General features: G+C 36.2%; 1 long non-coding RNA gene and 4 other non-coding genes across 5 annotated transcripts in view; 4 read left to right on the forward strand and 1 right to left on the reverse strand.

Annotated features, from left to right (window-relative positions):
• Positions 1–16,471: 16,471 nt before the first annotated feature.
• On the forward strand, positions 16,472–16,632 carry LOC147564547 (U1 spliceosomal RNA). Its single transcript, XR_015231695.1, has one exon. It is a non-coding gene; the product is annotated as a U1 spliceosomal RNA (small nuclear RNA).
• Positions 16,633–17,215: 583 nt separating this feature from the next.
• Positions 17,216–17,413, forward strand: LOC147564548 (U2 spliceosomal RNA). The gene has a single exon (XR_015231577.1). It is a non-coding gene; the product is annotated as a U2 spliceosomal RNA (small nuclear RNA).
• A 1,799-nt stretch (positions 17,414–19,212) lies between these two features.
• Positions 19,213–19,372, forward strand: LOC147564549 (U1 spliceosomal RNA). Its single transcript, XR_015231698.1, has one exon. It is a non-coding gene; the product is annotated as a U1 spliceosomal RNA (small nuclear RNA).
• Positions 19,373–19,769: 397 nt separating this feature from the next.
• On the forward strand, positions 19,770–19,967 carry LOC147564550 (U2 spliceosomal RNA). Its single transcript, XR_015231574.1, has one exon. It is a non-coding gene; the product is annotated as a U2 spliceosomal RNA (small nuclear RNA).
• A 5,151-nt stretch (positions 19,968–25,118) lies between these two features.
• The window catches only part of LOC147564551 (uncharacterized), a 40,463-nt gene continuing 39,253 nt past the window's right edge, over positions 25,119–26,328 (reverse strand). The window contains exon 3 of the long non-coding RNA XR_015227623.1: positions 25,119–25,804. This is a non-coding gene — a long non-coding RNA (uncharacterized LOC147564551). The remainder of the gene's footprint in view (positions 25,805–26,328) is intronic.

Here is a 26,328-nt window from a genome sequence, read left to right on the forward strand (position 1 = left end):
TATATGTTGTCGAACTACTTACGATCATTTTGATCGGCTATCCATTCTAGTTTCACCCATCTTAAACCGAAATCAGTTTAGGAACACTAATCGTTCATTTGTGGGGCACTTATGCCTATCAATCAGACCAGTAATAAAAAGCATTCATCTCAACTTTCCCTTCGACCCCGATCGACACTCCACTCTGAATATTAATCTCCATCTTCGTCGTGCAGATAATGTTGCTTATCTTCCAGCTCACTTTTTGTTAATTACATTTGTGTTTGGTTATCAAATATATTTAACTCTGAATCGAAGTTCTGTAATATTTTCACTTTCACCCCTTTTCGCAATTTTATTGCGATCGTTTGTCGGATTAGCTGGGTATTTATCGGGCTATGACGGCGATCCCATTTACCAGATGTCCGACCTGTTTCTACTTTGTAGAATTCGATCGGATATGGGCTCTGTATATGGAGAATACTGGTGGAATAATCCGGAATCATCCTTTGATTCCATCTTGCAGACTTCCTCGTTTTTTCTTGAAACTTTGGATGTATGTTTAATCTATCTTAAGTGTTACGTGAATTTAGGTACGAGCTTCATCTTTAGATCAACCAGACGGACTCTCAAGATCACATATTATATCTTTCTCAAGAAGAGTTGCCAACCTCGCAAGCTACAGAATGAAGTCTGCTCTACAAACCGAAGTTATATCATGCACTTCTTCAGTTCTATTATTTTGTTTTACTACTTTACTTATTGTAGTTTTGCTTTTCTACTTGGGTTGTGTTTGATAGTAACTCGGGGAAAGGAAAAGAATTAGAGAAACTCTTTCTCGAAGAAACATATTCTCGGAGAAACAATTTCATCATAATTATTTTCTAGATTTTCCGTTGTTTGGTTTGCAAAGAAAAAAAAAATATAATTTTACAATTTTCCATTTACTATTGTTATGGTTTGTCATGTTATTTTTTTTCTCAATTTTGTTATTCACTATAAAATTCATCGTATATTGTTAGAAACGGTAAGATTCAAATTATAGTAACCTACACCTACATGGAAAAACAATTAAATGAATCCATTATATGAGATTTTAATCAACCAAAGGAAATAGTTAGTCTTTGATCACTAATTAATTTATAAGAAATCATATGTTAAATTAAATATAAAACTTGAAATGTCAAAATGAGATTGTAATTCTCCTACTTAATGGTTTAATCTATTTAAACTATCCCCAAGTCTAAATCCAAATCTATAGTTGATGGTGATGTTGATGATTTATTAATAATCAAAGTTGAAGAAGTATCTCATAGGAACATCAGACATGAAGTCATTAAGTAGTTGTTAATTGGTATGATCTTCATCAACACCATTAATACTGCAAAAGTAGAAGAGGCATCCAATCAGGTGATGATATGAGTTATGATCATTCACAATATTATGAAGATTGCACATTCGAATAACCCATTTAGAGAGAGAAACTTGCCGAAAGCTTGCTTTTTCTTCGTTGATGGCTTCTTCGAGTGAGTTCTCACTTGTAGCTTTAGGATTGAGAGAGAAAGCACAGTGGAGTTTTTTTTTTTGCTGAAAGAAAGCATCGTGGAAGTTGAAAGAAATTTTTGTGTTATTTTTGTTGTTGACCGGGTAAAAGATTGTTGAGTTTTTGTAGGAGAAAACCTTTCTCATGTATCCAGTAGGTAAGGAGATTCCCCTTTTTTGAGGAAAATTTGGAAAAAAAGAGTCACGTGATTGAAAGTCTTTCTTTCCCTAAAGTGAGTACCAAACAAATGAAAAATCTAAATTTTAGAGAAACTATTTATATTTTCCCCGAAAAATTTCCAATCAAACACACCCTTGGTTCATTGTAATAGACTTTTTATGTTAATGTATTGCCTTTCAACAAAGAAAAAATCTAGAAACTCTTCTAACAAACAGTATCTGATTGGGAAGTATTATAGTATATATAGAAAAGGAACAAAGAAGTTTTGAGTGAAGTGATAATCTTAAAGCGTCTACAAGATCCAAGTCATTTACTTCTTCTCTTCTCTTCTAACAATCAGTATCTGATTGGGAAATATTCTAGTAAATCTAGAAACTCTTCTAACAAACAGGATCTGATTGAAGTATTCTAGTATATCTAGAAAATGAAGAGAGAAATATCCTAGTGTCTAGAAGATCTATTCGCTTCAATCAAGAGCTCATAATATTTAGGAAGGTTCGCCCGCTTTCAGAATATAGAAGTACCATCTTAAATTCTAAAAGGATAGTCGTTGTATCCCGAAGGCATACACCCTAACGATTGGTACTGTTACGGGGGTGTAAAATGTCTTAAAGAAAGATAATTTATTCTCGCCTCGACTCCATTATCCTTTATCTATCTCGGTTAATCCTTTATCTATCAACGGTCTAATTGTCAAAATGTTGGTGCAAAGTTGAAATATTCTATCTTTTAGTAGTAAGACCAAATAAATGTGATACCTTTGAGATATAAGGAGGTAATTCAAAAATGGGGGTTGGAGTACGATTTGAGAGAGTTGGCATCCAAGGATCCGAAAGGATTTTTATATGACGGCCATCACCCAATTGCCATATTACGTTATTGAACAATGTATCCTTAATGCGCAATAATGACTTCTAGTGAGGTGTTGATACCTTGGGGGGTAGGGGTGGGATTCAGTCTGGTTCGGACGCCCGCGGGCAAATTTAAGACAGACTCGGGCGGATCAAGCACAGGAACTTGAAGCCCACTATAGACCGTCGGGCGGGTCAAGCGGGTTGGGTCGTCACTTTGGTCGTTTCAGCTGCCCGGCAGCCCGATTGAGCTTCGGGGGTCGCGGGGCGAACAAACTCGGGTTTATTTTACAAAAATAACAAATAATAACCATTAATTAACTTAATTTAATTGATAACTATATTTTTAACAAAATTACACAATTAGTAATAACAAAAAATTAAATAATAATAAAAACTATTCCAACTACTTTATCATCTCATTCATCGATACATCATCACCACGAAAAAAAATTACATGATATCTCTCTTATGTTTCTGAAACATATCTAGAAATTAAAGATAACTAAAATTTACATCATCAGCAAGTACATGGTCCAAAATAAAGATAAATAAAGTCTCTAAAACATATCTACAAACTACACTCTATAAATATCATCAACAAAAAAAATTCATCACATTTGTTTCACCTTACTGAAACGGATCATAGATCTGTTTGATCAGCCGGATCAACAGTTAGATCTGTCTGATCAAACAGATCTGACTCAAGCGAGTAAAAGATCTGTTTTAGAAAGTTTACAGCTTTAAATCATAAAAAACATAAAACTAGTTATTACATATGAATTTCGGAGGCTTCAACCGCTTCATTTGATCCGTAGATCATCAATGTACAGTCAAACGAACCTTCAACAGCTATTTCGAAGTTAAAACAATGTCAGCGGATCATACTGAAAAATTGAAGACTTACACGTTAGAGCTTTAGAAGGTGTCATTACTCGTCACTAACCATCAGAACAATAAGCTTGAAGGAGATGCCAGTCGCGAGATGAAGAGAAAGTCAGAAAGGTAAGCTTCGGTTACTAAAGACTAGTGTTTCGGTCGGTTGCTTGTGGACTGTGGTAACTGGTAAAGATTAGGGGTTCGGTTGGTTAGAGAAAAGTGAGAAGACATGAGAGAAAAGAGAGAGAGACTCAGAGAGAGGAGACGTAAAAGATAATAGATGAGTAATGAGGGGATTATAGCTTTAAGGGGCGTCCTAGGGTTTTTACCTGACGCCCCCTTCTGATCCAACGACTGAGGTATCTCTTCATTCCTCAGCCGTTGATCTTCAATTTAGTGTCGTGTTCTTGTAGGACGGATCAGGCGGTCTTAGCGTTTCAGGTAGCGGTCGGACAGTTGAGCGGTCTTAAACGGGCGTGCATATTAGGGCGGAACTCGGGTAGAGGGTCTTATCCGAGTCTCGCTCACTATAACCCGAAGTAACGGGTCGGGTAAGCCCTACTCGGGCTTACTTCGGTCAACAGGTTCCAACGGTCCGGGCGGATTGGGCCGGTTCTCGAGTTCCCGAACCGTTTTCCCAACCCTACTTGGGGGTGCTGGTGTTGTCCAAAATGTTGTCATTAGTTACATATTTACCTATTAATAGCTTTGCCCATACCGATGTAGGAGACTGGAGAGGTACGTAAAGGTCACATATTCATTTCATCCAATGTTCTAATTCCTAGTCCTCCTTCCCTTTTTGAACTAGTTATTATGTCCCAAACTTAGGAAATATAACGTCTTTTCCTCAGTTGAATGACCCCACCAAATGCATCACTCTAATTTTTCCAATGGGTGAATGATGTTTTGAAGAATTTTTTTGGAGACTGAAAGGGTATGTAGTATATGAATGTAGGACAAATTTTATAAGCACTGTTCTACTTGCTTGAGTTACCAATTTGATTTTCCAACCAGCTAATGAATTTTGGGATTTTTCTATTAGCCAAGAATAATTGTTGATTCTATTGCCTGGTTGCAGTATCAGTGCGCTCAAGTATTTGGAGTGATCCTGCATTGATGGTGCCTGAAGAGTTGCTGTAAATTTGGTAATAACTTCAACTGGACACGTGTAATCTCCAGGCAACTATTGGTCCACTGCGGCTAATAGAAAAAATGTGATTTATTGATTATTAAGAAGTTATACTTATAGGATGTAAATTATGATTACAAGAAGATATGTTGGATAAAGACAATAACGAAAATTCTAATATCAAATCAACCAAGATCTCGGTCGTTGTTTTCTTTTCTTAGCCGATATAGGGGTGCTCATTGCTCGAGGCACCCACTCCTTTATACGAATTTCCTGGCTAGTAAAGTACTTCTTGGCTGGAGAGAGTCTTGAACAGACTAGGCACTATTGAACATGATTGAATTGTATATTTGTAGCCTTCTTCCTATCATCTTTTGCGAACCACTACACGACAATATTACAAACTACTTATTTTTGTGATCAAATTATGCATTGTGCAAGCTTTACAACAGTTCTGATCGATATTGAAGAAGTTGAATTCTGATTCTGTATGTAGGCAGGCATTGAAATCATGAGAAGTGTGCTTAAGGGTTTTGCTAGAACTCATCTGTTTTGGCATTTGGGATGGGAGTACGGGACAGATGAAGTCATGGTATGTATATAGTTACCAGGCCCAAATAACCTGTGCATCCGACACAAACGATTTTGTGAAGCACTGTATGTGTCATAAAAGAATTAGAGAAAGATACTTAAGATTTCGTGAAGTACTTTAGGATATGTTAGATATTGTTATTTCTAAGACGACACCTAACCATTACCAACTCTTTGTCACACCAAAACATAGACTCGCGTTGGAGATGCTTTAAGTAGAGTTGAATGACGATTAAAATTATTTTCTTACCCATAATGTATAACTCATGGCCTTTGTTGACGTGGCTGTGTCGTGGTTTATGATATTAGGGCACTAATATGTTTCACGTCGGTTATGTGTATGTTCCATCTTTTGATGTGTTTGTCTTAAAAGCAGGAGAATATCAAAAAATAATTCAATCGGCGTGGTGTTGACGGATTGATGAATAACGAAAGCTTTGTGTTATCCCAAATTTTGGCATCCAAACTGTCAAGCAATTGCGCAACCATGCATGGATTCACCTTCTCTGGTCATATTATGAAAGTTGGGTTCCAAAACTTTTCTTTTGAAAATATCATTTAAGACAAACTTTTATTTTAGAAATGTCCTTTAAGATAAACTGGAGTGGTACCATTGTAAGATTTGGAGTGAATATCCAGTAGATTAGAATCATATGACTTAAAGCATATAACGAATGAGCATCCATGAAGGATCATGATGTGCATAGCCTCTAAGAATGATGTAGGTAGCCGAAAATCCGCTCAGTCTAGTCACCCTGCAACACCACACGTTTGAACTGCCAACGTTTCCCCTTTTTGCTTTGCTAATGTAGTACCAGTTGAAGGTAATTTCTTCATCAAGGTTGTGTCCTTGCCCTAACATATATACTTAACTGATAGACCTAATGCTTCACTTAGAGGAAAAACTTGTGCACATAAACATGTTTTACATGTGAACTTAACCTCCATATGGCTTTTCATGTCAATCGATGAAGATTTGGTGCAAATCTTCCGAAACTTGATTAGCAAAACAAATCATATATAGTCCTTTGTCATCGGACAACTAACAAAGATCATAATATAGCAGAAAAGTAATACATAGTCAACTCAATATTTATGCTTTGTCTCATGATATTTAGAGTAAGAAGTGTGGTAATCTCAAGAATAAATGTAAATAATGGTCGATTATGAGACATAAAAAGGAGTCTGGGCTAACTTTTTATATATTGACATGCCTCGCAGTTGACGACATCCCTACAAACCAAACCAGAAAGTGACATTAGACAAAAGCACAAGCTAACATTCAAAATAGTTACACTAGAAAAGAAAAACAAGGTTAAAGCATATGAAATTAAATTATACTGGAGTGAGACTTCTTTGTTGCACAAGGAACAAACACAAAGAGATGAACAACTAAAATGGAGTCAAATCATAAGATCTTACTAAAGTATCAGAAGATTCCGTTTTTAACTTTTTCTAAACTCTACCGTGTCATTTTGAACATGAAAGAAGAACTCAAAACAGATGAAAAACAACATAAATAAAAACTATATTGGAGAGGATAAATATTTAATCAATTACAAAAAGATGAAAAGCGCTGTGGCACATGTTTCAGAGTATCAACAATACAAGAAGTGTTTGTTAAGTTTGTGGTCATCCAACTCAAAACTAATTTTTTTTTTTTGAGAAAGATGTAATATATTGATTATTATGCCGAGACAACACTCAAAAAGTCGAAATTACATATTAGATAACACCGACTCCCAAGAAAACAAGAAGTGAAGAAGACTGAGAAAGGTACCCCTATGAAAATTGTAGTTGGCAAAGTCCATGAAAAAAATTAATGTCTTGACCTCTACAATTATTTGCTCGACCGAACTGAAATTATCTTTAAATATCCTTGTGTTACGCTCCTTCCGCAACGCTCACCATATAGCAAAAGGAATAACAGTTCCTAAGTATCCCTTTGTTGTGTCTAACTTATATCTCTTCCATCTTGTAACGAAAACCTCCATCTGGTTTGGTATACTCCTGCAACCGAAAATCGTTTGTGAGAAAAAATAATCCCATATATTCCTAGAAACTAAACAACTCAGGAGCAAATGATCTGCATCTTCTTCTTCACACTGACATAACACACATCTATTAGGGATAGAGTAACCCCTTTGTTTCAGAAGATCTAAAGTAGGGATTCACTTCAGCAGTGCCGCCCAAATAAAAACGGAGACCTTCTCTGGTATCCTTCGACGCCCAATTGATAATGAGTGGAGAGGACTTAGACATTATATTCTTGGTTGCTAGATACCCCTTCTCTGATGTGAAATTATTCTCACACGACCCTCACGTGTGACGTTTTTCTTTAGCTTAGCACTATGTTTTTTTTCTTTTTCGGTGACGTGGGACTTTTAAGCATATCACGTGCGGACCCGTCTCTAATACCATGTTAAGTTTGTGGTCATCCAATTCAAATTTCTTTCTTTGCTTCATAACCCTGCTAATACCACAAAATGTAGAACAAAGATATAATCACAACTAGAGAAGAAATTGTCCACCAGCCATTGGTGCAGTGGTTGGACACCCCTCTTAAGCCCATGAGGTCATGGGATTGAGTCTCGGTGGAAGCAGTTTGCCATCAAGATTTATCCCATGTAATTTAGGTTATAAATAATGTAATAATTTGTCGGGCTTTAGGCCTCTTTCATTTATGGTTTAAAATTTAGCGGGTATCGTGCTTATTACATCTTCATGATGTATCAATGCTTTGTAACGACTAACGTAGATCGTAGTCGAATTCTCAAAAAGAAAAACTAGAGATGAATCGGAAAAGTACTCAAGCGATAAAACTGAAATCAGATATAAACAAATGAGATTAAAATCGGTACATGAGCGGGAATCAAATGCGAAGAGGTATATATGTATATATATATATATAGATATATATTAAGGGCACACACCAGGCCAGACCGGAGCCATAAAGCCTAGCCGAGAAGCTCCCCAAACCGAGAATCCCACTCATGAAACAACCATTTTTTTTTAGATAAACGAGAATTTCATTCATAAAAGGATTTGAATCCAAAAAATTACATGGTTTTTGATGTTTTTGACTCCTTTGAGTACAACATGGATTTACTAATGAAAATTACAATATAAGCAATATGGAATGATTTTACGTGGGAATGTTGTTATCTTATGTGATAATTAAGTATAAGTTATGATTTCATGTAATCTTTTTATAGTTGATAAACTCTATGTAACCTATAAATACCCATGTACAATTGATAAATAAATACATAGAAAAAATATTTCTCAATACCTCTCTTACTTCTCTTACCTCTCTTCCTCACTCGGTTTCGTCTCTCTCTCTCTCAGGCGAACCTATATCTAAAGGTTCGAATATCTTCCCATGATATAAGAGCCAGATTTTTTTTTAAATCGATCAATTTTTTCTATTATGGCTAATCCCGCCGATGCTTCTTCTGATTATGTTCCCGCTGCACCACCTCACTCTTCTCAAATATTTGATATTCATCATTCTGATTCACCCACAACTGTTCTTATCACTCCTTTGTTAACCGGAGATAACTCTGCCTCCTGGTCAAGAGCCATGAAGATGGCACTCCGTGCAAAGGATAAATTGGGTTTTGTGGATGGTTCCATTCCAAAACCCTCTACAGTTGTTGAACTCTACTCATGGGAGACATGCAATGATCTTGTCGGAAGTTGGAGTATCAACTCCGTCGCTCAGGATATTCGTTCTTCCATCCTCTATGATGATAATGCAACTGACATTTGGCGTAATCCACCTGATAGATTATTTCAGATGAACGCACCTAAAATCTATCAGTTAAAACGTGTTATCTCACTTTCAAACAAGAAGGTAACGATGTTTCTTCTTACTTTACTCGTCTTAAGTCACTACAAGACGAACTCCAATCTTTTTTAGTTGTCGACCCTTGTATTTGTGGTCATGGGAAATCGCTCATTGATCGTTCTAATCAAGAACGCGCTATGGAGTTCCTTCAAGGACTCCATCATCTTTTCTCTGCAATCCGGAGTTAAATACTGCTTATGGATCTATTCCCGTCAATTTTACATATTCATTCTCTTGTTAAGTGACGTGACATGAAAATGTTACATTTGATGCACCTAACTCGGACTAATTAGTTCGTTTCGGGTGTTATTTCTAATAACTAATGCATGAATCACGAGTTTGGAATAAAACGGAGCAAAACATCACATTTTCCTCCCATATGAACATATGCGCGAAACGAAAATAAAATAATGGCAAGGGTATCTTGGTCCTTTCAAGAAATTAGATATTTAGAGACACAAGATGAAGGCACTCCCTTGGTTTTCAATTGAAAGCCCAGACTCAAAGCCCAAGAGCCTAAAGAGAACACAAGGAAGGATTCTACGAGAACCTCTTTAAAGAAGGCCAAGTCAATTGAAGACCAAGTCAAGTCAATGGTTTGATTAAAAGAAGAAAACATCAAATCATCTTGTATCTTCTACACAAGTTTGAGTAAGGGAAGAGGCCAGGGTTTTCTCAAATTGGAGGTTTTATAGGGTTTTAGTGAAGAAGGGGCAGCTCGAGTTTTAGTGAAGCACAACTAGGCAACTTGCTCGGAACGGCTGCGATTTAGCTAAGGACGGTACGCGACATCTTGGGACAAGCTAGGGATGGCCGCGGCAGTAGCTTACTTGGTCGGAATCTCTATTTTCTTAGCCGGATCTTCTTCATCTTGGGCCGGATTTCTCTAGACTTTCCAACCATTATTTTGGCCGGAAAACTTAGGGTTTTCACTCCCCAAGTCATTGGCTAGCTACCCATGTTATTTGATTTGATTTTTGATTGAAATTTCTAGAGAGAGAAAGCTTGAGTTAGGGTTTCACGGAGGTTTCTATTTAAAAGGAGAAGATGATGCTTATTACTAAGGGGAACTCTGATTTTTTACTTGGAGAGACTCATTTTGTAATTTTAAAGGAAAATCAACATTCTGCTAAGTTGAGATCGACTGCACCTTAAAGACCAACATTCTCCAACGATCTTAGCCTCGTACCACATCGAAAAAGGCGGAATCTCTCATCATCTTCTTTTCATTTACTACTTATTCACCATGTTTAGCTAACTTTAGTGTGTCGACTACGGGATGAAGTTGTGATAAACTTGTGATTATATTTGGTATGATTTAATATTTTGATTATGAATTGATGTTAACTAATTCGATTATCGTTTCAATCATATTTTCATGTGTTTTGTGATGCACCTCACATAGTTGATAGATGAAACGAAGTATTCGATATTGATCATAGTTTAAGTCAAATTTCATGTGTCTTTTCATGCACTTCACATAGTTAGGTGACTAGACAATACCTTCGATGACTCGGGTTTAATCGATTAGGACGTTTGTTTGATTACGCATGATCTCCGAATATACGTAGTGCTTAGAGACATCAACCTTAGGAGTCGAACTTCGTTTATACTTTGACATATTAGATCGGACCACACATAGTCGTAGGTTCATCATTACGGGTTCTCGGTTCGACACCTCTCTCACTTGTTTATCTTCTGACTCTTGTTCCTCCAACTCTTCTCTCGCGACGTTTAAATTGATGATTTGGTTTAAGTTTTACTTATTTTCTTCTTGTGTTGCTTATTCGATATAAATCCCCCCCCCCCCCCCCCCCCCCCCCCCGTTTCTTCACGTTTTGTCTAAGTTAGCTTGTGGCACCTAGACCGGTGGATTAGACCATTCGACATCCGAGTTACTCTCCTATCCTTAGATCGATCCCAGTTTTGCCGGGTTACTACTAGGGCTGGGAAAACGGTCCGAAAATCCGAAACCCGACCCTAACCGCCCGATCCGAGGCAACCCGCAGTCCGAAGAGAGCCCGACTCGGGCTTACCCGACCGAAAATTTCGGGCGGGACTCGGGCAGAGCTCTTTGCCCGACGTCCGGCCCGATAAGCCCGCCCGAGTGACAGCCCGATAAGCCCGCCCGAGAACCCTCCAGATTTAACCTAATTAGGGTCAGTATGATCCAACGGTTAAAACTCTTTGGCCTCTCATTCTCCCATCAGATTTAGGGTTTGGTATATAAGCCTAGTTTTCACTTTTCCTTCTTTATTTTCTAGGTCATTTTAGAGTTTAAGAGAGAGAGACAGAGAAAGAGAAACAAAGAGAGAGAGAGACAGATAAAGAAAGAAGAAGAAAAAGAGAAAGAGAGAGAGAGAGAAGAACGACTTGGAGAACCAGAGAAAAACGAAGTTATGAAGATCAAACGGAGTTTTAAAGTTTAACCTTCTAGGGTTTTTTGTTGATCCGACTTTTGCTGTAAATAACTTAATGTCTAGACGAAGATCAAAAGGAGTTATGAAGAAATAGAAAAAAAAGGTATGGAGACTACCTTTGCTTTTTTTAGATGAAGATTATTAATGAAAAATCAGATCTATATTTATAAAGGATTAAATTTCAAAAGATCTCATTTGATGTATACTTTTAGAACTTTTCATGAATCAGATTTGTTTTTTTTCATGGTGTATATTCTGAAACAGATCTATATATCAAATCTGTAATTTTCTCATGGTGATGATGTAAACTTACCTTTTTTTTGTTGAAAATAGGTTTAAGTTCTGAAATTAGTTATATTATAATTATATGATTATATATGTTAGTGTTAAACTATTATTTTTCTTACACAATTTCCTTTTGTTTGCTGATGAAAATCATTCTTAAAGATTTGGAAGATACATCTTTTTTTGTTATTAAATTTTTGGTTTTTTTTTTAATTTATGTAATTTATATGTTTATGTATATTTTTTGTGTGAATCTATTTTGATGTATTTTTTGTCTTATATTTGTAAATGAACTGTAGGAAATTTAGAATGATATTTTTAATTGGATATAAGTTATTGAGTCGTGAATGAATTGCAAACAATAATGATATTTTTAATTAAGTTTTATTTTAAACGGACTCGGGGATTATATTAATATAATCGGTGAATCTTAGTTTAATATAATGATATTTTTAATTGAGTTTTTTTATATTATTTTTTCTTAAAAAACCCATAACCTGCCCGCCCGAGCCCGTTAAAGCCCGATCAGGCACTCGGGCATAATCGGGCCGCGGGATTCAAAGAGGCTCATGTTTACCCGCCCGATATCTAGATTGGGTAGCTTACTACCCCGCCCGTGGCCGACATTTATGAGCCCGTTTCCTAAATAGGTCACCACCCGCAAGTATACGGGTGTCAAGTAGTAAACCCGGTAAGACCGGAGTCGATCTGCGGAGACTAAGTCAAACTCAACCTTAAACCTAAAACTAACTTGGATTTTTGAATTCGATTTTGATATTTTTGACGATTAAATAGTAAAGTATTAAAATAACGTAAATAAGTAATAACGGCGAACGGATGAATAGAGGAGAAGTCTAGGGTTTTGAATCTATTTTAATCATGCATAAACATCGATTTAAACTATTACCTTTTGGTGACTAAACTAATAATCAATTCTTAAGGATTCTAACTATTATTTATCAACTATCAAGTATCCAATATTAAAGAACCTAATCTAAATATAATGGATCAAGACTGACGAAGTATAAATAATGAAAGACTTAAAAAGAAATTGAAATATATCTAAGCACCTAAGTTGTCGAAATAACCATCTAATAATCATGCATAACACAAAAAATGTCATCAAAACCCTAAACTAGGTGTTTAGCTACTCATCATAATTATGGTGGGAGAGATAAAAATTAATAAAATAAGAGAGGGATAAAGAATCGGCAAAGAAACGACCTTTTTTCTCGCAATTTTCCCTCTGCGCAGCGAAACAGACCATTAGGGAAGGGTATTTTCCTTCTGGTTTTGCTGAATTCTGCCAAACAGACCCTTAGGGAAAACGATTTTCTCGTCTTCCCGGAAACGGTTTCCCTGTGGGAAAATTATTTTCTCACCTTCTTTAACTCTCTTTCTCTCTCTAACTTTCTGTTTCTTATCTCTTAACCTCTTTCTTTCTTTAACTCTCTGTTAATCTCTCTCTCACTAAAACAGATAAAGAAAAATAAACAAAACGAAAGAATTAAGATCACTTCTTATTTAAACCCGATTCTTCTTGTCTCTCTCTCTCTCCAATCTCTCTTTCTCTCTCTGTAACTTCTCTTTCTTCTCACAAAAAGGAAGACTACGAAATAAAAAAATCGAAAATGAGCTCGAGATGATGATGATTCTTGGTTTCGGTTTTTTGTTTCCCTCTCTCTCTAAACCGAGAGTTAATGTTCTCTCTCTGTAATTTCTGTCTCCCTTTTGGTTTAAGCCGTGGAGAGATATCCCAACTCCTCTCACTCTCTGTATCTATAGAAAGAATAATTGTGATCCCTCCTAATCTTTCTTCTCTCGGTTTTTTTTAGAAACTTTCGATTTCTTTCCTCCTCTTCCAATCTTTCCTTTTCGGTTATAACTTTCCTCTCCCTATACTTCACTGTTGCCTCATTCCTTCTCTCGATTATTATTCCCATAAGGAGAAAAGATAAAGACGAGAGAGAGAAAGAGGATCTGCCTCAAGTCTTTGGCGAAAATCAGTGGATCAGTAGTTTTGAAAATGATTGAGTACTTCGCGGAGTAACGTAATATGTGGGGACAGGTGCTGGGATGAAGCCATATTCAATGTAACAACAGCAACCATTCGATCTCTTAGACTCACCCGCACGTATTTGCTTATAACTTGTACCCGGGTGTACGGAATCAATAACCCTTGGAAAATCCCGACTGCCTTCCTGCTAAGCCCACCAGTATACCGAAAATCCTCATCTCACCATTCTGTTTGTGCCACGCGTCCTTGGGAAATTCGTGTTAACTGATTTGGTCAACTAGTTTTGACCAAATCTTTGATTTTGTCTAATTCTTCCATCCGGACTCCGATTTGACTTCCGTCTTCGCCGTTGGACTCGTCTTGGACTCTACTTTCACATGAGTACTAATATTGACCAGAATACCTTTGTCATTAAAATGACCAAAATGCCCCTCAAGTATGTCTTTATCACAATGTTTTCGCATCGAACTCCGTAAATGAGACCTGAGAAAGAAAATCAAACAAATAATCAGAGTAACCGCTCGAGCTGGACTAACTAACCCGAGTTAAGAGATTCAAATGAGACTGTTTCATGTCTCATCTACCCGAACCCGCCTGATTCCCACCCCTAGTTACTACTAGACATATCCACTTGGGTATGCAACCTTTCGGGTGCATCATTAAGCAAGATGGGGTACAACAAAACATAATGGTTGTCATCTCAAATGAATCCGAAGTTGCTGCCCTCGCGGTTAAGAATAGCAACCAACCTAGGTCGGACAAATCAGATCGTAACCGCCCGAAACGACAACGACCGTATTGTGATTATTGTCACACCCACGCCCACGTTTAAGCAACTTGTTTCCAGCTGCATGGATACCCTAACCGAACTGGCCAGGCACCTCGAAAACGACCCAACAGAACAATACCAGGGTCTCTTATCTCTTTTGGACCAGCAAAGAACCGCTACAGGCACCACCATGACGTCTAATGGAGCAGTTGAACCGGGTATTAATCTAATAGGTATAAACTTCCTTTCCTATCCATGGGTTATTGATTCGGGTGCTGCAAAGTACATATGTTATTCATTATCTCGCTTTTCTTCTTATGTTACGACCCCCACCCCGAATTATTTTGTCCGTTTACCAGATGGTTCTCGAATTCGAGTTCATCACATTGGTACTAATTTTTTTTACTAAACAACTTCGTCTTAACAATGTTTTACGTATTTCAGAATGTAAAATCAATTTAATTTCTGTATCTCAAATCACTTTTTCACTGAGATGTCTTGTTATTTTTTATTTCGCTCTTGTGTCTTTCATGACCCACTAACGAGAACTAGGATTGGACTTGGTGATCTCCATGAAGGACTCTATTTTCTTTGCATGGATCTTAGGATTTGTTCTTTTTCTGTTTGAAGTGCTAGTCTTAGTAGTAATTCTTTCAATGTACGGCATTGGCGCTTCGGCCATCCCTCTCTTTCTAGTTTTCAATATTTAGTTTCCAAAACTCCATGTATGAAATTTATTATTAATAAAACATCGTGCGATGTTTGTTCGTTGTCTAAGTCTTCACGACTACCTTTCGATTAAGTACATCTTCTTCTCGACCATTTGAACTCGTTCATGCGGACTTATGGGGTCCTTTTTCTATCCCATCTCACTCCGGATGCCGCTATTTTTTAACCTTAGTTGATGATTTCTCTCGTTGCACTTGGTTATTCTTAATGACACACAAATCCGATACCTTTAAATTAATCTCCAATTTTTCCGTTTCTGTTTCAACACAGTTTAGTACTTCTATCTCTAAGCTACCACAACCACCAAAATTTTTGCTTTCGGGGCACTCTTGGTTGAAGTAGCGTGTAGTAGGAGACCCATAAATCGAGACAGAAGAGGGTCTAGTTCTTGTGGCTGGGTGGGTGTTTTTTTTGTTGGAGTAAAGGCTTGATTGTCGAAAACAAGTGATCCAAATTTGGGAGGTGAATATGTGGAAGAAATAGAGTTGCGGGCCATTGACATGAGTAATAGTATATCTATAAATTTGATAGGCGGAGACAATGAAGATATTGGCTCATCCTAGCTTGTTACGTAGATAAGGTGTCCACTCTATCATCGTCATCCATTGCCGAATCAGTCCTCTGAAACGATCGTTGATGTCAATATCTTTAGTCTATTCGAGTTAGTCGATTAGGGCTGGTGAGCTTTCCTTTTTTATTTTATTTTTATTTTAAATTAACCTGTTTGGGTCAATGCAGGAAAATATGGTTTTGAAAAAGAATTGTTGTTCCTTCCCATTGGAACACATATAAGCTTCTCCAAAGAAATGTGGTATTTATTTCCTTCCCGAGTCAATAGATTGTATGGCGATTCTTTTCTTTAGTATTATATATAAACCATATTATGATATATATCAACAAGTCTATTCTCACATAGTTGTCGGGGGAAATGAAAAGACTTGTGAACCAATGATCGGAATACACATCTTTAGGTGAATCGACCTAGAGTCTTGGGATGGAGACAAGAGCGGAACATCTTGTTTATCTGTATAAATTGGAACATATATGAGATAAAGTCAACACGTGGTTATTTGGGCTCGATCGAGCTAACTTCGTTCGAAGTTACTCGAACTAGGCTTCAATTCTAGTAAGTGGGAATAAGTTAAGTTGCTGTGCCATTTCAAAACTTGATAGTCCCACATCCATCAAGTAAAACAAAAATATGTATAGAGTAGTTGTACAAGAGAAAATGGATGAGTAACTTCAAAACATACTTACCTGGAGGGGGTCAATGGTTGATCAAGAAGGACCATGGCCTAGGTTAGTGACCTCCATTGCACTTAGGAGGGGCACTCACCTAAGATCTACCCAAGTGGTGGAGTCTACGTCTTAATTTGTGATAGATGGGGTATGCGTTCGCGCGGCCCCTGCCAATTTTATGTTGGAAATTGTTGAAGCCCATATAGATTAAATTTGGAATATTTTCCTCCGGATGAAACAAACTTGCTTTTCTTTTAGTGTTTTCGAAACAATAGCAATTGCTTTGTATGGTTGTTATTCATGAATGTAATGAACTGAATTGATGTAATCTCGTTAGTTTTAGCGGTTTATCAACATCCTCTAATTTAAGAGCAATAGTCCCCGAATGAGAGTCCATATCCGTAGTCCCCGAATGAGAGTCCATATCCTCTAGTTTAAGAGCAATTGTCCCGCGATGGAAGTCCATATCCTCTATTCCCGCGATGAAAGTCCATATCCTCTAGTTTAAGAGCAATAGTCCCCGGATAAAAGTCCATATCCTCTAGTTTAAGAGAAATAGTCCCTGGATGAAAGTCTTTATCCTCTAGTTTAAGAGCAATAGTCACGGAATGAATGAAAGTCGCTTTTGGAAATTAATTGAATCAACCAATAAGCATAACTATATGGTGGGTCGAAATAGTCCCACACAGATGGGGTTAATCAAGAAAGAAGTTGGAAACAATTATAAAAACACAAGACAGATAATGAAGAAAGCATACCTTTCTCGGCCTTTTGGCTAAGATCAAGTGTAGTATCTGTTCTTATCAGTTTAATATCTGATATGTGGACCATTGGTTCACACGATATTAAATTAATTTTTTTCATGGGGGAAGGTCCATCACAGTAGCTTGCTGCTGGGGCTCTCAAGTGTCGCCTTTGTGTTGCACTATTGCATTGGCCTGGCACACCTCCTACCAATCCTTAACCATCAAAATTTAATATTTTCTTCAGAAGCATCTTAGCAAGTGGGTGTTCCTGTCATTGGGTGGTTTGCTGATCAACCTGCAACAAAATTCAATCAACTGACTACTTATGTATTTTATGTGCAGATGAAAAAAACGACTCTTTTTTGTGAATCAAATAATGCGGCTACCACTTCCTGCCGGAGAGGAGTTTCTCGGCAACTGAAGGGTACTAATGAGCAAATCTCCTTCCTGAGTATTACACCACTTGTTGAGGTAGGCGTAGCTGCAGAAGCATTATAAGTAGAAGAACCAACTCTATCTCTTCAACCACATTTTCACCGCTCAAATTTGGATCACTTGTCACAACCGCTAACGAAAACCGTTACAAAACTAACCCCACACCTCTTTATCCTTATACTCAAATTACACTTTGTTCACCTCGGGACTCTTATAATTGAGGGTTTGCCTTTGAGCACCTTCAGTTTTGTTTGCAGCAAACTCATGCTTGTTCAGGTTCTTAAGTTTGAAGTGGAAATCAACCTCAATATGATTCGTCCTTGCGTTGTAACAAGATTATTGGCTACATGATTAGCACTAACATTATCATGAAAGAGCTTTGAGGAAGGCGAAACATGGATGCCTACTTCAACAGGAGATAAGCCCACCCAAAAGGACCTCAGAGGCAACATTGGTCAATGCCTTATACTCTACCTCAACACAGGACCGAGCAAGAGTTTGTTGCATCATCCAAGTTCATACCAGCACAGAAGAACCAAGAAACGCACGGACTTCATAGGTTGATTTCCTCAAATCAAGGGACCCAACCCAGTCCGAGTCAAAATATGTTGTAAGAGAAGTAATATCACCTTTGCGTATCAGAAAGCCGACTGACCAATTTTAGGTGAGAATTGCACGGAGAATGCATAAACTGGGCGAAATAGTTCACCCTAAAGGCAATGTTGCCCCAGTTAAGGTGAGATAATGTAAAGCACAAACAATGTTGCGATACTGAATTATATCTTCAAGTAAATCCCCATCCAAAAAAGAAAATTGAGGACACTGCCGGAAATATGAGTGAGAAAATTCTTGCAATCAAGCATATCTGACTTCTGCAGAAGCTCCAAGGTATACTTCTATAGGGTCGGCAGTAAGAATCCTCAATTCGATTAACCTCGATGCCGAAGTAAGACAGAGACCTAAGCACTGTCTCGTCATAATAAAGCAAGAATGAATGTGTCAGTCTCATTCTTATGACAACTATACTCTAAAAGAAAACCAGCAAAGCGCTTAAACAAAACTCTAACAGCCTCTTTCGGGGTGTATAAAGATCTTTTGAGATGACAAACGTAATTCAGATGAGTTATTGTAACATAAAGTTGCTTCTCCGGAGTACTAAAACAATTGGCTACAGAGGATTGAATAGACTTAGCACTACTGAACAAGTAAAAATGATTGAATTGTATATTTTAACAATTCTTTCCATTGTATTAGGAAAATCAGACAACAATACTCATAAACTACTTATTTTTGTGATAAAAGAAATGCATATTGTATATTAATAAAGTCATGGAGCTAAAACTCATTTGTTTTGTCATTTGGGGAGGGACAGATGAAGTCATGGAGATACATGTACTATTTGGGCTTGATGGAGGTACACTTCCTTCTACAAGTTACTCGAGCTAGGAATATGTTAAGTTGTTGTGCCGTATCAGAAGATTCAGAACTTGATAGTCCCACATCTATAAAGTGGAAGAAAAAGCTATGTAGAGCAGTTGTACAAGATAAGGTGTATGAGTAACATCAAAACATACTTACCTGGACGTGGTCAATGGTTGATCAGGATGGACCATGGCCTAGGTTAGTGACCTCCATTGCACTTAGGAGGGGCACTCGCCTAAGATCTACCCAAGTGGTGGAGTCTACGTCATAATTTGTGATAGAGGGGGTACGCGTCCGCGCGGCCCCTGCCAATTTTATGTTTAATGTTTTAAATGGTGGAAGCTTATATAGACTAATTCGTAATATATTCTACCGGCTGGAACAAACTTGCTATCTTCTTTTTGTGTTTACAACAAATTGCAATAACTCGGAGTAATAATCGCTTTGTGTCGTTAGTTTTAGCAGTCTATCTATATCCGCTAGTTTAAGAGAAATAGTCCCCGAGAAATAGTCCCCGGATGAAAGTCTTTATCCTTTAAGAGCAATAGTCACCGAATGAATGAAAGTCCGTTTCTGGAAATTAATCAAGAATCAAAAAATAAGCATAACTATAGGGTGGGTCGAAATAGTCCCACACAGATGGGTTTAAGCACACAATGAAGTTGAAAACTATTATAAAAACACAAAAGAGATGAAGGAGAAAGCATACCTTTCTCGGCCTTTTGGCTAAGATCAAGTGTAGTATCTGTTCTTATCAGTTTAATATCTGATATGTGGACCATTGGTTCACACGATATTAAATTAATTTTTTTCATGGGGGAGGGTCCATCACAGTAGCTTGCTGCTGGGGCTCTCGAGTGTCGCCTTTGTGTTGCACTATTGCATTGGCCTGGCACACCCCCTACCAATCCTCAACTAATAAAATTGTTATTGGCTTCCTTCCTTCAATGGATTAGGGAACGCTTTTCTTCTCTTAGTCCGTCTGTTCAGGCTAAACAGCTGAGCAAGCTTATATTGGAGGAAGCTCAAGAAAAGGACCTTTAGACTGTACGGAAATGCATCGAAGGTATTGCATCTCCTGGGGAATAAGAAAACTGAAACTAGGTAAGGAGACAATGCTAAAATAAGTTACTTTTTTGCTTATTTAAGTAAAAAAGTAAGATTGGTAAAGTGAAATTTTCCGACTTCACTTGAGTTAAAATTTAATTTTCTTTTGAAGTTCAGATTTTTAACTTTTGACTTTTAGAATAAGTAACTTTTGTTGAATACATGCATGAATTTTACTTCACCAATTTTTTTTGTTTATGTCCGCTCTACCACCACTACCACCAATGTACTTGCACCACCACCGTACCTCCACCACCACCACACCGCAACCACCATCATTTGTATCTCAACCACCATTATCACCATCGTACTTGCACCACCACCGTACCTCCACCACCACACCTAAACCACCGCCTCAACCATTGTCGTGCCTCCACCAACACCATCCTCATACATCCACCACCATCCCATACCTCAACCCCCACCATCACCGCCGCTACCACCATCATACCTCCACCACCACCACTACCAATATTACCACCACCTCTTCCAAAAGAGTACTCGTGAAAATCATAAATAAATTTAATTGAAATCAGGTATCTTTATGAGAAAAAAATAGAAAGTAAATTCAGTGGCGTGGCTGAGATTTTGGGGGCCCGGTGCGAACTTTTAAATGGGGCCCTTCGTATGATGTAAGAACCGATTTTTTTACATACGATATATTAGTAAAATATCTAAACAGTTTATCAGAAGTAAATATTATCATAACAAAAATACATTAAGTAAAAATATTAATGCATGAATAATTACATAATACTATTAAGAATATTAATAATAATAGATGTAAGTAAATAAATCTATGAACACAATTTAACTGAACATTTGAAAAATATAATTATAGAATTAAAAAATATTCATATAACAAATAGGTATGACTTCGAACCGAATGCAACACGTAAAACCTATTCTTTTTGCATATGTATATTAGATGACAAAGAAAAATATACATTTATAAAAGGATATACGATCTTATTGTATTTTAGTAACTAAGAGAGAGAGAAGAGAAAGGGAGAAATAAAGAGAAGAACAAAGGATGGTAAAGACAATAGTTGAGAGAGAAAAGAAGTGAAAAATAGATACACAGTTGGGTAAAGATATAAAGAAAAAACAAGTAGAGAAATAGATTGGAGAGACTTTTAGCATAGTTATAATATGAAGTGGGTCTGGGCGGGGTGCCTTTAGGTGTATGATATCCTGTAAAACAGTTGAAAAATAAAATTTTAAGTGGGAATGAGGGGTTTCGAACCCGAGATCTCTTGCGCGTAGAGAGAACTTCTCGCCAACGGAGCCACGGACCTTTTTTGTATAAAATATCAAGCCCTGTTTATATTATAATTCTCTTTAAACATTACTAAAAATGGGGCCCTCGAATGGAGAGGGGCCCGGTGCGACGGCACCGGTTGCACCCCCTCTCCCACGCCTCTGAGTAAATTACATTACCAAACTACCTTTTTGACTTTTTTATTTATAAGTAGCATTTTTTCCAAACATACTTATGATAATTTTTTACTTTTTAAAAGTAAAAGAACTTCTACTTTGGGTTGCCAAACGACACCTAAGAACTACCTGCTACTACTTTTCAATGGTCCATCTATCCACCACTTTTGTGTAATAATATCCATTATCAATTGTCCTTTCATAGTGAAAATAGTAAAAAAAAAAATATTTCTAAAAGTCCGTTTTGAGAGCCTAAACAATGGAATGACTTCCAAAGTGTGTTGATAGTTGCGTTGAATATAAGTATATAAAAATACTTCTTCATTGCCGTCCGGGGCAGCAGCAGGTGTTAACTCCACTACTAGTAAAACTATTAGTACTGTCTCTTTTTCTTCTACTTTTTGTGTTTGCAGTAGTCTCCGAGTATCCTGATATTAGTGGCCATGAAATTGCCTTTGTGTTTGCAGTAATCTCCGAGTATCCTGATATTAGTCTCCGTAGATAGTAATTGGGATAAAATATGTGATTTATTGATTATTAACAAGTTATACTTATAGGATGTACATTCCGATTACAAGAAGATATGTTGGATAAATACAATAAAGAAAAATCTAAAATCAAATCAACCAAGATCTTCGTCCGTGATTTCTTTCCTTAGTCGATATGAGGGTGCTCATTGCTCGAGGCACCCGCTCCTTTATACGTCTTTCCTGGCTATTAAAGTACTTCTTGGCTGGAGAGTATTGAACAGACTAGGCACTATTAAACATGATTGAATTATATATTTGTAGCCTTCTTCCCCTCATCTTTTCCGAACCACTCACGACAATATAACTTACAAACTAATTATTTTTAATGATCAAACTATACATTGTGCAAGCTTTACAATAGTTCTGATTGATATTGGAGAAGATGAAATCTGGTTGTGTATGTAGATAGGCATTGAAATCATGAGAAGTGTGCTTCAGGATTTTGCTAGAACTCATCTGTTTTGGCATTTGGGACGGGACAGATGAAGTCATGGGGTGTATATAGTTACTAGGCCCGCATGACCCGTGCATCAGACAGGAACAATTTTGTGAAGCACTGTATGTGTCATAAAAGAATTAGAGAAAGATACTTAAGAATTAAGATTTGGTTAAGTACTTTAGGATATGTTAGATATTGTTATTTCTAAAAAGTGACCTAACCATTACCAACTCTTTGTCACACCAAAACATAGACTCGCATTGGAGAAAGTAGAGTTGAATGACGATTAAAATGATTTTTCTTACCCATAATGTATAACTCATTTCAAGTAAAAATACTGATAGATTTGATTTCCGTAGGGTACAATTTACATTATACATTTATCTTTTGTGATTTATAGGTACGTTTGCATTAAATAAAGTTAAGGTAATGTTTAAATGGCCTTTGTTGACATGGCTTTGCCGTGGTTTATTGTCATGGATATTAGGGCAATAATATGTTTCACGTTGGTTCTGTGTATGTTCCATCTTTTGATGTGTCTATGTCTTAACAACATGAGAATATCAAAAAATAATTCAAATAGTGGTGGTGTTGACGGATGATGAATAGCTAAAGCTTTGCATGATCTCAAATTTTGGCCTCCGAACTGTCAAGCAATCGTGCAATCATGCATGGATTCACCTTCTGTGGTCATATTATCAAAACGGGAGATGGGATTTAAGTCCAAAATCGCATGATCAACGAGTCTAGAGACCAAATAATCTGAAATAGAAAATAAATCCACTCAAAGTAAATTACATGTCTATCCTCTTATTGTCTTTTACTGCCTAACCTATCGTAAGTAAAAAAAAAAAAAACCCAAAATAAAAGATACCATAATATATAGAGATTCATTAAATTATTTCTTAAAAAACAAACTTTCTTTCCCCATAAAAATTTGCCTTTTTCGTTTACTATAACTAAAAAAAAGTAGCCTTTTCTGTTTCAAAAAAATAACCAAAAAAAAAGTTGCATTTTACTCAAATATCAAACCGAAGAGAGAGAGAGGGAAACTCTTACCTTAAACACGCCCAAAATAAACCTAACAAAGAGAGAGAGCATCGAGTAAGAGAGTGGGAGAATCCATTGTTGGTTTCGTTCATTATCATCAACATGAAAGAGTAAGTTATTTTGGTTTTCATCATTTTTGTTGTTCCTTCAACTTTGCTTATGATTTAGATTGATTTCTATAACACAAAACGAATTAGGTTTTGATTTTTACAACTTTAAATATGATTTATTTTTCTGAAATTGATTAGCTAATAAGAAACTTCTAGGGTTTAGTTGTTTCGAAGTGGTTTAATGGAAGTTATTTTCAAAATCCTAAATTAGTTCAAAGTGAAGACTGAAGAGTATGTTTCTTTTTCCCATGCAACAAAAAATTTGTATGGTTACCTTGTCTCTGTTGTTGTGTAATTTCTTTGAAGAAATAACATATGAAGCTTGATCTCTTTATAAATTGTAGTTACCACTACATCTTCTGTTTAAAGTTTTTTATTTTAGAACAAAAATTTAGGGTTCTATCTAATTTAGGGTTTTGTATTGTAGACTTTCAAGCATAATGTTAGATCCAAAATATAGTTACTTTCAATAAAAACTTAATATTTTGTCTAGCATTATTAAGTTTCTTATAAAACTTTATCAATGGTTACCTGTCAAACTTGATTTTTTGACAACCATAGAACATTACATGGTGTAATATGAGAAAAAAATGAGAAAATAAATTGTATTGTAAAAACAATGTCATTCTTTTTTCTAGCATTTTTGAAGTTTATCATAGAACCTTGAAATGGTTACTGTTCAAAATTGGTTTCATAAGAAAAATGACTTGTTTGACTAGCATTTTTTAGTTTCTTGTAGAAACGCATAAATGATTACAACCCAAAGATGTTGAATTGGTTTGTTGTTTGAACTTTGACAGGCCTTATTGTGGGTCGTATGTGATTTTGCACATGGAAGAACTTTATATCGAATTGAACTATAAACATTTTCCTAACGAGATGTCAAAAGATGATTGGACAAAACTAGCGCAAAGGAAGAGGGGTGAACCAACTTGGTTGTTGCTGAATGAATCGAAGGATATATGGAGAAAAAATGTTTAAGTACTTTAACTTGTATTTTGTAACGGGCTATGTGATAAAACGTAACAAACATGTTTATGTTTTAAGTTTGAATAACGTCTTGAGCAGTTATGGGATTATTTATCAATGTTCTATAATACCACAATTATATTATATTTTAGATGTCGTTCAACAGGTTTATAGATATGATAAAGATGTTACTCAAATTTCTTGGACACTACTGAAACTATACAATTATAATACGTGGTAGGGCAAAGGCATGATGAACTCAAACACTTAATGTTGAATCCATTGATAACATATATAACTAAGAAAACAAATAGTTCGTACAAAAATATATCAAAAATCTGGACATTTTGATTAAAATATAACACAGGCTAAAACCAACCTGCTTTCATTGTATTGAAAATTGCTAAATTGCTAGAAACATCAAAAAAAATTTCTAGCATGGTCCAATGGGTATAAAGATACCAGTAAGATGTTGACAAAATTTCTCCAACACTACCAGCATTTTTTCAGTTTTTCGACATTGTGTAACTTACTCTAGCCACATCATAATACCAACTGAAACATTGATCCAAATACATATGAGTATAACTACGATAATATCGTAACCATTGATAAAATTTAATAGGAAATAGGAAAATCCTCTTGTTTAAATACGATAATCTGGTAACATTGATCAAATTCTCTAAACATATAAAAGACATAAGTAGAATATTTATGTTTCTAGCAGAATAAGTAAACCTGCATAATCAAAATTTAAGTTAGTTATTACATAGCTGTCGTGCATGAGGCACTATTGTGATAAGCTGGTTTTTTACACCGACCGCCTCATTTTTTTGGGTATGTTTCCTGAGCTCTCTCTTCTTACTGTCCTTGGTCTTCCCGGTTTTCTATTTGTTAATGGAGGTAGTGTTCTTGTTTCATCGATGTACTTCATTGGCTCATCATAATTTGGTATTGGATAGACATAATATTGATAAGTGTTGACGAACGCTTGTTTGGGGAAAATGATCAAAAAAACTTGTCGTATCACCATCATAATTCTTGATGCACAACATGGCATGTTGACAAGGGATACCGTTTAGCGACCACCTACCGCAACTACATGTGAGATCAATGAGATTGACAGAGTGGGTAGGAAATGAGCATACCTCATACACAAGCTACTGTAACAAATTCATAATAGATGGCACTAGAATCGATAAAATGCTAGTAGAATACGGAAAATGTAACGAAAACAATTTCAACTTATACATTTTAATTACTAAAAAGTATTTGTTAACTTACTGTAACAATTTATTCAACAAATACTGATAGAATGTAGAATATGCTAGTAGAATCAATAGGATGCTAGAATAATAGTATTTGCATTTTAACCTACTGTAATAAATACATTCAACAGATGCTAATAGAATGTAAAAAATGTAATTAGAATCAATAAGATGCTAACAAAATAATATTTGCTTTTTAACCTATTGTAACAAATTCATAACAGATGCTAATAAAATGTAGAAAATGCTAGTAGAATACAGAAAATGTAGCAAACACAATTTCACTTTATAAAACTTTTTTATGAAAAAAAATATTGAATTGATAGAGATTTCAACATTCACTTTTTACCAAAA

Source organism: Eschscholzia californica, unplaced genomic scaffold (assembly GCF_041429995.1).
Source record: "Eschscholzia californica isolate CP2 unplaced genomic scaffold, dmEscCali1.0.p SCAF_1, whole genome shotgun sequence".
NCBI classification, from domain to species: domain Eukaryota; kingdom Viridiplantae; phylum Streptophyta; class Magnoliopsida; order Ranunculales; family Papaveraceae; genus Eschscholzia; species Eschscholzia californica.